Here is a 13,141-nt window from a genome sequence, read left to right on the forward strand (position 1 = left end):
TGACAAGTCAGGACTGGCTAGTTTTACTGTGGACTATTGCTTACATTTGTAATGAAAGGACATGTTAAATTTTAGAGGTTAATAAACATTACAATGAAATTTTCACCACCCAGGGCCTGAATTCAGTCTGAGGTCCCCAAATCCCTTTGCCTAAAAACTGTACCCTTTCCTCTTGTGCTGTGCACTCTCCAGGGTCCAGGTCAAGCACCCTGCTGTGCCCTCCACCTGCAGTCACCCTTTAGTGCACTGACTCCCAGGTGTGGCCCTCCTGTGCAGGCAGGGGACTGGAGCACAGACCTGTAGCTCCTGCCGCCCGCTGTACCTGCACCCTGCATGGCCCACAGGACCTCACGCAGCCTCCAAAGCCAGCTCTGCGGCCTGGCCATCCCACCTCCCTCTTCCCACCAGCCTGCTCTTCTGTGTTCCCAGCTCTGTGGATGGCATTAACAACCGTATGGCTCAGGTCCCAATCCTTGCTTGAGCAAGGGAGCTAGTGAGCACCCAAGTCGCCAGGATTACTGCTCCAGCCTTCTTGATAAAGTTTGTGAAGTGTAAACTTGTACATTTCAAAGCACTGGTCTGCCTTTCCCTTTCACCGGCATATCTTCTAAATTGCTACTCACCCCAAGGCCTCATTCCTCCTTACTTATCTTTCTGACGTGCACATCTAGTCGCTTTCTGGTTTAAAATCTCTTGATGATGCCTCTTTGCCTTCATGAGGCGACATCAGAGGACTCCGGCCTTCCTCGAAGTGTTTTTTACTTTTTTTTTTCCCCCTGCAGGTCCCCAGCCTCCCCGAGCTCCCAGTGGTCCCTCCAATCGCTTGCTCCCCATTTCCCCCTTTTGCATCGGCAAGCCCAGTGAGTGCCCTCGGCCTGGGGGTCCCTTACCTGCCCTACTGCCTTCAGGTCTCAGTGCTGTGTCCGCTTTGCTAGAAAGCCTTTCCCAGCCTGCAGCATCCTGAGCACTGCCTACAGAGCAGTTCTTGCCCAACCATCTCCTCCGGCTGTGCTTTGACCAGACTCTGGCGGGCTTTCACAAGCAGTTACTATTAAAGTATGTGGTTAGGAGCACTGCCTTCAGAGCCAGACTGCTTAGATTCTAATCCCAGCTCCACCCCTGGCTATTTGATCTTGGCAGGGTACTTAGCTTAATTTAGGTGCCTTGCTTTTCTCATCTGTAAAACTTGTATAATAATAGAGGGATCAATAAGTTAATACATGTAAAACACGTTAGAACCAGGGCTAGATTATAGTAAGAGCTTAAATATTAGCTATTATTATTGGTTTTGGTTTTAGTAGTGTGGCTTGGGTTCATATAAAAGATACTTTAATTTTTGCTGGAGTTTTTATTAAAGACTGTAGTATAATTCAAAACCCAATATTTAATTGTTCTTTATCTCCATTGAGGTTGATATTGAATGTTGATTTTAGCAGAAGTAATTTATATGAGACAAAAGAAACTTTTTTTTTACAGGAAAGGTAGGGAAAATCCTAGGAATACAGCTTTTTAGTAGAATGGTGGAGACATTTAAATTCCATATTTTGAAACCATAGTGAGTCATCCCACCAGGAGTTAGCTATCTCAGTTGAGAATATTTCCATTTTTCTTTCATTTCAGAGATTATGTTGACCTCATACGATTTTTTTTGTAGCTCTTTGGGTAAAAGAGAGATCAATATTACTTATTAGAGGATTTCTCTTTGAATGCAAATCGTCATACATGTTTGCAAACTAGATCTACATAAAAGAAATGGTTTTGAACGTAATTATTTTCTTTTTTTGCATGAGTATTTTTATGTCACCTAGAACTAGACCACTCTTGTGGGGGGAAAAAACATTTCAGGAGCCCTACTACACATTGTATTTGACATTAATGAACTCTCATAATTGATTCTTTTCTTTTTGTTTTTCTTCCAACATCAAAGTAGTATTTCCCCGGAGGTTTAACTGTTCTAGCCTTTTCTTAGTTTTGCCACCAGGTGGGGTACTGGCTCCTTTTAAAGGCCTGGGCCACAGTCCTTGAGGGTAGTTTTCTCACCAAGGTGACTCTCTTGCCCCCCTCATTCTAAAGCAGGGGTTCCCAACAAGGGGCACCCCCCCATAGGGGGGCAATTTGATTTTTAAGGGAGGCAATTTGAGAATGAGTTATTTAACAGTGGATTTTTTGCATTTCTTATGGTTCTAGGGGCTTCATATACAGCATATAAATATATATTATGACATATTTATGCAATTCTGTTCTCTATTATATGTTTTGAAACATTACTTGCTATTTTTCATATAACTTCATATTAGTATTATTTTTTTAAACAATTTCTTAGTGATTTCTTCCTCAGTACTTCACCTGTCCTTTCATTCTTTTATTTTTCTCTTTCATGGATGCCATGTTCTTTGGAAGCTTGTTTAGACCAAGTTAATGACCTTTTAGGCTTCCTCCACATGAATAGGAGTTCACTTTTTGAATAATAAGAATTATATGTCATGGGGGGGGGGAGCATCAGGATTTTAGAGATGCTTAGGTGGGGCATGGCTAAAAAAAGGTTGGGAACCACTAATCTAAAGTGACCCCATGAAAAAATGTTGAGCCAAGACCCAGGTGTGGGTGGAAGGCAGAAAGTCTAAGGTGTGAGGGAGTCTCTGGGTTTTTCCTGATCTTGTTGAGCTAATACGCTAATGACTTATGTTTCATAGGTTTTGAGTAACTTGAATTTTAGCAGAAACACATGTAAATCTACTTGACAACAGTGAATCAAGTTTTTCTTTGAATATTTGGTTCAGTCTTATGGCTTAAAAGAAACAATAAAGTCAGGTAACTTTGACCACTATATTATATAGCTCTTATTTAAATAGAAGAGAAACCGATCTATTAAAATTGAGGCTCTTTTTGGAGTTAAAACTAGGGGAAAATTGTGTGTATTGTAGACACATTATGTTCAAAAGCAGAGCATTTCTTATTCTTTTGTAAGCATTATGCTGAAACATTATTGACTTTTAAGATATAAATGCCTTAAAAAAATTATCAGTTACCTTTTCCTAGAATGAAAAATAAATTTAAATTCCATACTTTGAAACGACAGTGAGTCTTAGTAAGTTCCATTTTAAATTATAAAAAGCTCCAAAACTACAAAAAAAAATTTCTTTTGTTACCATATACATATAACCTAAATGCAGATGGTGAGACTGAATTAGGAGTGAATTTTCAGGTTCTTTGATTCATTTTCCTCTTGAACTTTAGACTTGAGTGGTTAATGAGGTTTTAGACCTTTTTAATGTGATCCCCCCCCCCCAAAAAAAAACAAACAAAAAAACCCCACAAAAAACCCCACAAACCTGAAAATCCGGATGATGTGTGACTCTGAGACTCGGAAACAGTAACTCCATGTGTCCTCTTATGCAATGTGCAATTGTAGTGTTTATGTTTCCCACCACCACCACCCAACTTGGATAACCATGTAAAACTCATTTCATGGCCTTCGTGGAGGGCAGACTGTATTGCTCTTGTTTAAAATAAATGAGTCACTTTTGTGCAGTGTCTGAAGGGGGGAGGGTGTGAATTCTCTTTGTGTTAAGTTTTTTGTGTTCTAGCTTTCTCCGACAGCAGGCACAAACACGAAGCCTGAAGCCTCAGCTCAGTCTGCCTGTGGATTTTATTTCTCACAGCAGCCCAGTGTCTAGTTAACATATGGGGTGTGGTTTCGAGTTCATTACTGAAGCTTATAGGCTAAAGTGCTCTGTGGGCTTGGCTTTGACTTAAGTTGCCTTTAGGGAGGCGGCTGAAAACTGGGAGCAGTCTGCTTTCCCTGTGTGTGGATTCCCTGGGCTGTCAGTGTTTCCCCCCCACCTCTTGGCTATCAGCTGCTTTGGAGATTAGTTTCCTAGCAAGGATTCTTTCTTTAAAGCAACATGAAGCGACCGTTTTCACAGGGGCACCAGGTTAGTACGTAACATTTTGAACTTTGTGTGGCATCTGTCAGACTTGCTCTCCACGCTCACTGGGTGATGAGATGACAGCGTAGTGTTTGTGCTGTTGTTGTGTTCCTTTAGAACAGAACAGGGGGTTGGGGGTTATGAGTCTCCTGATAGTATAAGCATTGTTTGACTCTCTTGAATGCAGCCGAATCCAGGAAGACATGACCAATGAGTGTTGGATTTGCAGGCTCCGAGATGTGTACTTATTTGTAAGCATTTTCAGTTCCTTTTCCAGAATTACTCTTTTGGTGCCCTCCCCATTAAATCTTCTGGGCATAGCTACGATGGTCTACACGGCTGATTGTATTTTATGTTTGAGCGTCAGGTGTTGTGCTCCCGCTAGCGGTGTTGTCCCTCCCACTCGAGTGCCTGCCTGGTGTGTGGTTTTCCCCAGGGCCTATTCCTGATAGTTACAATGAACCAGATATCTTTGGAAAGTCTGGCATTTTTTCTGGAATGCCTCGTAAAATACCTAACAATGGGTGTAGGAGTGTACAGGTGGACTAAGCTGGGCTGAATTCCTTCCTCGATTGTCACTGCTTGTGAGTCTGCAGAATCTGAGGTTTGCTCTTGGAGTAAATATGACTAAGGATAGAATGTGCCTTGTAAGATGCAAATGTATTGCTGACAGTAACACAACTAAATTAAGTCAACACAACTAGGTATCATGAGAACATTTTCCTGAATTGTATTCACTTAAAGACCCAGAGAGCAATTTCACTTTTGTGAATTTGTCACCAAAGCAACCCAGCATGAAGTTGTTCTATAAGAGGCGTTCAGCTGGGTATTTTAAAGTTTACAACACTTTTTGAAATACACTTGATTTTCTGTTATTTTACGTGCGCTTTCGTTCCAGATAATGCACTAATGTTTTCAAATATGCTGCTCTGCTTCTGTTATTGCCATTTCAGTCTTCTCCCCCTCCCCCTGCCCCCGGCCCCTCCTTGCCGGGAAATACAGTGTTTCAGACAGGGTCCCGTTCTCCATCTTCAACTCTTTAAAAAAGTAACATTGAGGGAGAAGGGAGACAGAAATAAGTAATTAAAAAACATCTTGGAGATGATTTGCTACGTTTTAAGTATCCCAGTTACCATTTCTGCTGAGGCTGAAGTTGTAAAAGTGATGGCTGCATGCCACTTCAGGATTACAAAACTGATTGTACTTTATACCCTAAGACACAACCGGGCAGCCATATTATAGCCCTGCCTCTGCAGGTACTTTCTCTAACAGCAAAAATACTCGGTTTTTAGTAGATTTCCAAAAAAAAGCAAAGATTGCTATGGCTTGCTTAATTATGCTATTGTAGCACGTATGTACTATTATTAATTATTAAATGCTATTAATTTAAATTTTTTAAATTATATTTTATTTTTGTTGTTGACACTATTACAGATGTCCCCCATTCCTCCCCCTTGGCCCTCTCTCCCCTCCTTCTGGACCTCATCACATTGCTGTATGTGTCCATGGGCTATGCATATATGTTCTTTGGCTAGTCTTTCCACTTTCTTTCATCTCACCACCCCCCCGCCCCCCCCTCACACACACACACACACCCACCTCCCCTCTGACATCTGTCAGTCTGTACCATGTATCCATGTCTCTGATTCTATTTTGTTCATCAGTTTTTAATTTAAATTTTAAAGGGAGACTTTTGTCAATCTGATTGTAGCTACCCAGTGATTTTAAAAGAACAATGTTGAGACATTTTACTTATTGATTATTTGTTTGTGCTTCTCTTACATGGATAAAAGTCTTAAAAAGCTCATTTATGTCTGGTAGGTTTCAGTTCCTGTGTTTGCAGAAATTGCTTCATTTCTGATTAGAAACAGAAATAAACAATGAGGCAAAGGATAGAATAAGAGGGGAAACTCCCTAAAAGACAGGTTTTAGGGTTTTTTCCCAAAGAATATTCATTAAAATAAGTTTCTTCCAAACATGGGGAGGAAAAAAAGACTAGAGAGTGTTCAAAATCTATAATTTTGGGATAATATAGCTAAGCAAATCTTATTCCTGATTCTAGGCCTGAAACACACATTTCAATTCTTGTTCTCATCTTGCCAGACTGGTTTCCTTTTGTTACATTTCTTCTTTTGGCAAAAAATAAATAGATACGGGCATTTTCTCTCATTTTAAGTTGAGCTTTCAGTTGATTAACTGAGTTGGATAAACACACTTTCTTTTTCTTTATTGATTAAGGTATTACATATGTGTCCTTATCCCCCCATTGCCCCCCTACCCCCCCCCGCCCCCACTCATTACTCATACCCTCACCTCCCTGTTGTCTGTGTCCATTGGTTAGGCTTATATACATGCATACAAGTCCTTTGGTTGATCTCTTTCTTGTTGATATTTAAAGTCCTCTGGATGTCTGATTGATGTCCAGAGGCCTATGCACCTCGCCGATGATCCAGAAGCATGTGAGCCTCATTTCCTTTTAAAATGAACCTGAGTTTTGAAGTTGGAGATACATCCTTAGGTAAACTATTTTGACATGAATTGTCCCAGACTCAAAACCCTGGGAAACTTGAATGGCGCTCTAAAAAAGGAATGAATAAGTAGGAGTAATTGTGGTATCAGAGGTGGTTTTTCTGACTGCTGAACCTTGTGAAGTTTTCACCTACCCACACACCCCAGATTACTCTCGTTCCTGCCCACGGTCTTGATCTTCACTCTGTATCTTTTGGGAGGTGTCAGCTCCTGAACTGCAGTTTCTACCGTGTGAGATTCATGTAGAGGCTACGATGAACAGTGCCACCTCCACCTTTTTCTTGCCTAGCCCCCCACCCCCCTACCCCCCAGCCCTGGTTCTTGCTCTTAACCACGCTCATCGAAGGTGCCAGTTTGCATGGGTCTTGTGCTTTCGTATCAGAAAGTGGGAGAGATTGTGATGCCATCCACCCCAGAAATTCACTATTTCAGTAATGGCAGTAAATACTAACTTCTCAGTGGGCTTGCAAAGGCTGAGGACAGATTTTAGTCTAGGACTGATCTGACCAGAGACCTTCCAAGTTCCCTCTTTCATGCTGAAGAGCCCAATTTCAGTTTCACCTTCTGGCATTTGTGGGGGTGATGGTAACAGCAATCATGGCAGGAGTAGTAGAGGCAGTGGTAAGGGTAATAATAATAATAATAACTAGCTCTCAAAAAACATTTCCCAAGGGCAGTACTGTCCTAAGCATCTTATTTAATCCTCACAACAACCCTAAGAGGCCAATTGTCTTTATTAGCCCCATTTTCTCATTGTGGAAACTGTCCCAGAGAAGTTATGTAATTTGTCTCAAGTCATAGCAACTAGCAAGCAGCAGTAACAGGATTGTGCCTTGGAGGGATGGTGGGGGAGGGGGTGCTGCGGTAGGAAAAAAAGTCTGACAAAGAAGTATTTATTATTAATGAGAAGCAGCCATGTACATACTGACATCTGTGCTGCTCCTCACACTCAAAGATGTTTCTGTTGACCCACTGACAACCGGTAAGGCATGTCCTTTGTGTCCCTTTTCTACTGGGTTGGGGGTGAGCTTGTGTTCTGCTTTCTCAACTGTTCTGCTCATAACCAATGGCAAGAATGTGGTGACCTAAGGCAGGACATAGAGTTTTCCCGTGGTCAGTAAATGAGACCCATAGTGACCAGTCCATACTGGCGAATAAGCCCACAGCATTGAAAACTGTCTTTCAACGACATAAACTGACCTTGGAACTCTTGAGACTTCTTACGGCTACAACAATAAAACACTGAGGCCAGGGACTTGGACCTTCTGATTGTTTAGCTTGAATTTGGCCTGTGTGATGCCTCTTCATTCCTCCCAGTATGACTTCCTGCTGATAATCAAAGCTCTGGTCAGTCCTGAGGTTTAGTCGAAAGCCAAGAATATGAGGCATGCATTTCCTTTAAAAACATAAGTGTGCATTTGAAAATGTTGGGCAAATAACCTACATTTGGCTAAAACTTAAACACATGACAGATAAGTTTGGAATCTTATGTATTAACATAGAGTCCATAGATTAAGGAGACAAATTAAAAAACAGGAACAATAACAACAAAACTTCTGATCTTTGGATGGGAAAGTATTTCTCTTCCTAAAACCAATAGAAGAAATCACAAAAGGAATAGGGTAATAGATTGGAATTTTTGAAGTAGAAGTGTGAAAGCTTTCAGTATAAAATACTCATTGAAGTATTATTTATTATCATGAAAAGTTAGAAATAAAACAGACAGAAGAGGAAAATTGCATGAAGGACCGTTATGTAACTACTAGAGGCCTGGTGCAGAAATTCATGCATGGGTGGGGTCTGGCAGGCCCACCTGGATCGGTGCCGTGCCAATCAGGCTGGCCAGCCAGAGGGAGGGGACGTGGGAGGTTGGCTGGCTGGCCCCACCCCTGATTGGGGTGGGAGGCCAATCGGGGGTGGAGCTGGCTGGGAGGAGAGGCTGTGGGCAGTTGGCCATCTGGCCCTGCCCCCTGGTCAAATTCCTGGTCAAACTCAGTCAAGGGGACAATTTGCATATTAGCCTTTTATTATATAGGATTCCAGTTTTACTTATGAAAAATTATAATAGAAGGAAGTGGTGGTGCTAGATTTTTAAGTTAAAACACTGACTATCACAGACTTGGCCATGTTTAAAATATACCTCTCTCTGTGTGTTATGCTTAGGGAGATGGCAGAAAGGGGTAGTCACCTTAAGTTAATAGGGTTTACGGATTATTTTGAAGGTGGCAATTTCTGCTAGTTTATATTTTTTTCTTATACTTTTCTGCATAATAATATCTTTAAGCATGATTAATTTATATTCAAAAAATAAAAACTCATGTAGAGGAAAAAAATGAGAACAAGACATCCCCACATTTAATAGTAGATTAACATCACCCATAATCTATTTAAGTTGGTGGCTCTAAGAGCGATTTTGATTTCCTCAAATAGTTTATAAACTTAAGGTTTATTTTGAGAAAAAATTATTATTTTTATAATAAAAATTAAAATAGATTAGTAATGGCAGGCCAGAGTTGAGGCAAGATCAATTTTTTATAAAGGAGAGGATACTTTTACTTTGGAGGACAATTATTTTGCTGCCTTTATGCATTATTGTAGGAAACTCCCTTTTGACTTTTATGCATTGGGTTGAAAATTTTAGTCAGCTGGTATAGCAAATACAATTATAAGGTGGATAGTTTGATAAATGGTGTGGGGTGGATCCTATTTAAATACTTGAAACATCAGTCCAGCTAAGACGCTTGCATGGATTTCCAGTGGGTCATGATAATGCTGCCTTGGTCTAAGAGCAGTTGAAAGGAACAAGTCAACGTATTGAGACAATTCTCAGAAGACATGGCTCAACTGGATCAATGAAGATGGAAGAGAACCCGAGAGAAGTTGACTCCATTCTTTCCCTTCCTCATTTTACAGATGAAGCCATGAAGGATGGTGTCCTGAAGGCCACAAGGTTCTATTGATTTGATTGGAGCCTTTGGGGCCTTTTGAGGTCCTTTGACTCCCCCATTGCAACTGTTTCTAATATTCCGTTCTGTTCATTTAAAAACAGTTTAATCCTGGTGAATGAGATTATATTTCCATTTTTCCTGGGTTGGTAAAAATCAAAAGCTGAGACCATTCAGCATTTACCTAATGACATTTGAAAAAGAGCCTAAAGGCCTATTATGCCTCCAAGGAACACTTCCAACTCCACAGGCATGATCTGTAGTCTCCTCATTGTTGTGTGAACATTTTGTTCTTGGGTACAGGCTTAATTATTGCACATCTGGTTTCCATGCTTGTTCTGGAAGACAGCAGCCACATGAGTGACTACAGATCACTTGATACTGCACTCTGGAAATTGTTCCTGAACAGCTTCATCAATAGTATTTAACTTACATGAATCCCTTAAGTTAATCCCTTTGTGTACAATTCAGTGTTTTTTAGTATAACCATCACCATAATGTAATTATAGAACATTTTCTCTTTAAAAGTTTAAAATTTATTCAATTACAGTTTACATTCAATATTCTTTTGTATTAGTTTCAGCATAGCGGTTAGACAATCATGTACTTTACAGTGTTCCCCCGATATTTCCAATATCCACCCGGCACCATACATAGTTATTACATTGGATTAACTATATTTCCTACACCATATTTTACATCCCCATGACTATTTTGTAACTACCAATATGTACTTTTCAATCCCTTCACCTTTTTCACCCAGCCTCCCACCCCACATGCCCTCTGACAACCATCATTCTGTTCTCTGCATCTGTGAGTCTGTTTAATTGTAGAACATTTTCATCACCTTCAAAAGAAACCTTGTATCCACTCTCCCTTCTCTCCGTTTTTCTTCCACCAGTCCCAGGCAGCCAATATTCGACTTTCTGCCTCTCTAGATTTGCCCATTCATTTCATATGAATAGAAATTTCATATATATTAGGTGAGAAAGCTGGACATTTTAATGTGAAACTCAAAGACCACTTAGTCAAACATGACCTGGTTACTGTGCAGGCCCTTTCTTCTCAACAGTGTGCCAAAGTGTGAGATTAGGACCAAATGAACTCACTATTGTCACCAGTTTATTAGATTAAGAGGCCTATATTTGTTTTCTGGAGTCCCTATATTTGAGATTGAAATGAAAATATTCAAATTTAAAAGCTATATGGGAGTACATACCTATTAATATGAGTCTGTTATAAGCTATGTTATAAGCAAAATCGTTAGGTTAGACAACTGCTTAGTTGGGACCTTGAGTGAATTACTTGACTCTTCTGACTCAATTTCCTTATCTATAAAATGGGGGTTATAATATTAGCACCTACCTTGCAGGGTTCTTATGAGAATTAATGAAATAATGTGTATAGAAGGCCTACCACAGTGCTTAGTGTTTAATAAGTGTTAAGTGAATGTTAGTATTATTATTAGTATCATTTATAATAAACCGTAGAATGTTATTTTATTTCATTTTTATGACTTCTTCTATGCTCTACTAAGGATTTGAATTGGCTTGCAAAAATATTTGCATACCATTAAACACATACACACATATGTTTTGTTTTGAAATAAAACAAAACCAAGGGTGATAAAGTTAGTAAAAAAAATAGTATCAGAGGAAAGGACAATAACAATAGGAGTGACAGCTAACATTTACATAGCAGGTTTTCAATAGACATTTCTTTAGTGTCTTTTCTGATAAGCTGAGAGAATGATGCCAGATCAGAAATGGGCAGAGACAATCAAATGAGAAACCCAGGTTGGGAGGGACCATTGGTGGTCTCTTGTCCACCTTCCTAACCCATGCATGAGACATTGCCACGATGTTAGCTGGTGTGGTGTTGGAACTTACAGTGTGAAGGTGAGTCCAACATCTCACAATATGTATAGCTACTATTTATTAAGCACTTACCAGGAACTGAGCTAGAATTAGAACCAAATGGACTCTAATCTATATAATTATGTAAACTTGCCTGCTCAAAGCAACTAGTTTCTTTGTTTAATGGTTCTGCTTTCTGGAATGTTCTTATACATATTAAACTGAAATGTACACTCTTGTAGGTACCCTCCTCCCCCCTTGATTTTCATAGTATCTTCTACATGGGAGAAACAAATGCCTAGTCACATAGTTCCCCAGAGATTTAGATAAACTGATTATAGAATTGACAATGTGGTTGAATCACAAAGTCCACAGTAAGCTTAATACCAGTATTTGAGTGAATGCTGATAAAAAGATATAGTCCAAAGTTATACTTCTCTTCTAATCTGAGATCTTGACAGTTTTTCATAGAGTATGGGTAGTCCCCCAGGTATCTGAAGATAATTATCATGGTCCTCACTCTACTTTGCTCTCTTGCTTAGATATCAGTGTTATTTTTTACTGTTCCTTTTCCTGGAATGTGCTCCCCTTTTGAGCATGCTCAGTGAACTCCTACATGGTCTTCAGGATCCCTTTCCAATGTGCCTTTCCAGCAGTAACTTTCCCCAATCCCCAGATTGAGCATTTCCTCCTCAGGTCTCCACTTCACTTCTTCTCACACTCTGAACATTAACTGTTAAAAGCCTGCCCCCCCCCCCACCCCAGACTGTGAGTCCCTGATGGAGAGCTATTGACCTTTGTGCTCTTAGACCCCATCCTAGCACCTGATCCAAGGTCAATACAGCGGAAGTAAGAATTTTGATCTTACCTTATATGGATTCCTAACTGTATCTGGTTTTACAGAGGTATCTGTATCTATACTAATAAAAGGGTAATATGCTAATTAGACCAGATGTCCTTCTGGACAAAGCCACAGCGGCTGCTACTGCAAGGTCCGGGTCGAGGTTCAAGCAAGCTGCGGATGGCAGCTGCTGCTATGAAGTCTTGGCTGAGACCCAGGCAGCCGAGGTGGCTGCGAGGGCCGAGGCTCAGGCAACCACGGTGGCTGGCAGTGGCAGCAGCAATGGCATGATGGGGGCGTTGTCTTCCCCTGATCGGTCTGGCTGCCTCCCGCAGAGGGAGGCCAGACTGTGGCTTAGCTATCAGTAGGACATTCCCTGAGGATTTCCGGACTGTGAAAGTGGGCAGGGCGGACTGAGGGACCCCCACCTCAGTGCACAAATTTCCATGCACCGAGCCTCTAGTAAGTATATAAAAGCCTAAGCGACCATTACCAGAACAACCAGTCGACCAGTTGCTAAGATGCACACTGACCACCAGGGGGCAGATGCTCAATGCGGGAGCTGCCCCCTGGTGGTCAGTGTGCTCCCACAGCCAACCTCCCATGGCTGGCCAAACTCCTGCGGTCCCTCCCCCTCTGAGCCCCTCTCCCCAGAGAGCCAACCTCCTGTGGCCCTGATTGGGACTGGACAAGATGTCCCGATCACCCCAATCGCCAGCCAGGCTGAGGGACCCCATCCATTCATGAATTCGTGCACCGGGCCTCTAGTCAATTATAAGAAACTAGAGGCCTGGTGCACGAAATTCGTGCACAGGGTGTGTGTGTGTGTGCGTGTGTGTGTGTGTGTGTGTGTAGTGTGTGTGTGTGTGGGGGGGAAGTGTCCCTCAGCCCTGCCTGCTCCCTCTCACAATCCGGGACCCCTCAAGTAGGGTCCCTAGGCCTGGCCAGCAATCAGGGCCTATCAGGGCTTACCTTCCCCCAGCTGCCAGCACCCGGCACCGGGCCCCCATCGCTGCCACTGCTTGCCATCTGTGCGGTGCT

The 13,141-nt window shown here is 41.5% G+C and overlaps 1 protein-coding gene across 1 annotated transcript in view; it reads left to right on the forward strand.

Moving 5' to 3' along the window:
- Positions 1-3,800: 3,800 nt before the first annotated feature.
- Positions 3,801-13,141, forward strand: part of PLD1 (phospholipase D1) — a 131,001-nt gene continuing 121,660 nt past the window's right edge. Inside the window, exon 1 of the mRNA XM_023753885.1 lies at positions 3,801-3,935. The gene's annotated coding sequence lies outside the window, so the exon portion shown is untranslated. The remainder of the gene's footprint in view (positions 3,936-13,141) is intronic.

Source organism: Myotis lucifugus, unplaced genomic scaffold (assembly GCF_000147115.1).
Source record: "Myotis lucifugus unplaced genomic scaffold, Myoluc2.0 scaffold_53, whole genome shotgun sequence".
Classification (NCBI taxonomy): Eukaryota; Metazoa; Chordata; class Mammalia; order Chiroptera; family Vespertilionidae; genus Myotis; species Myotis lucifugus.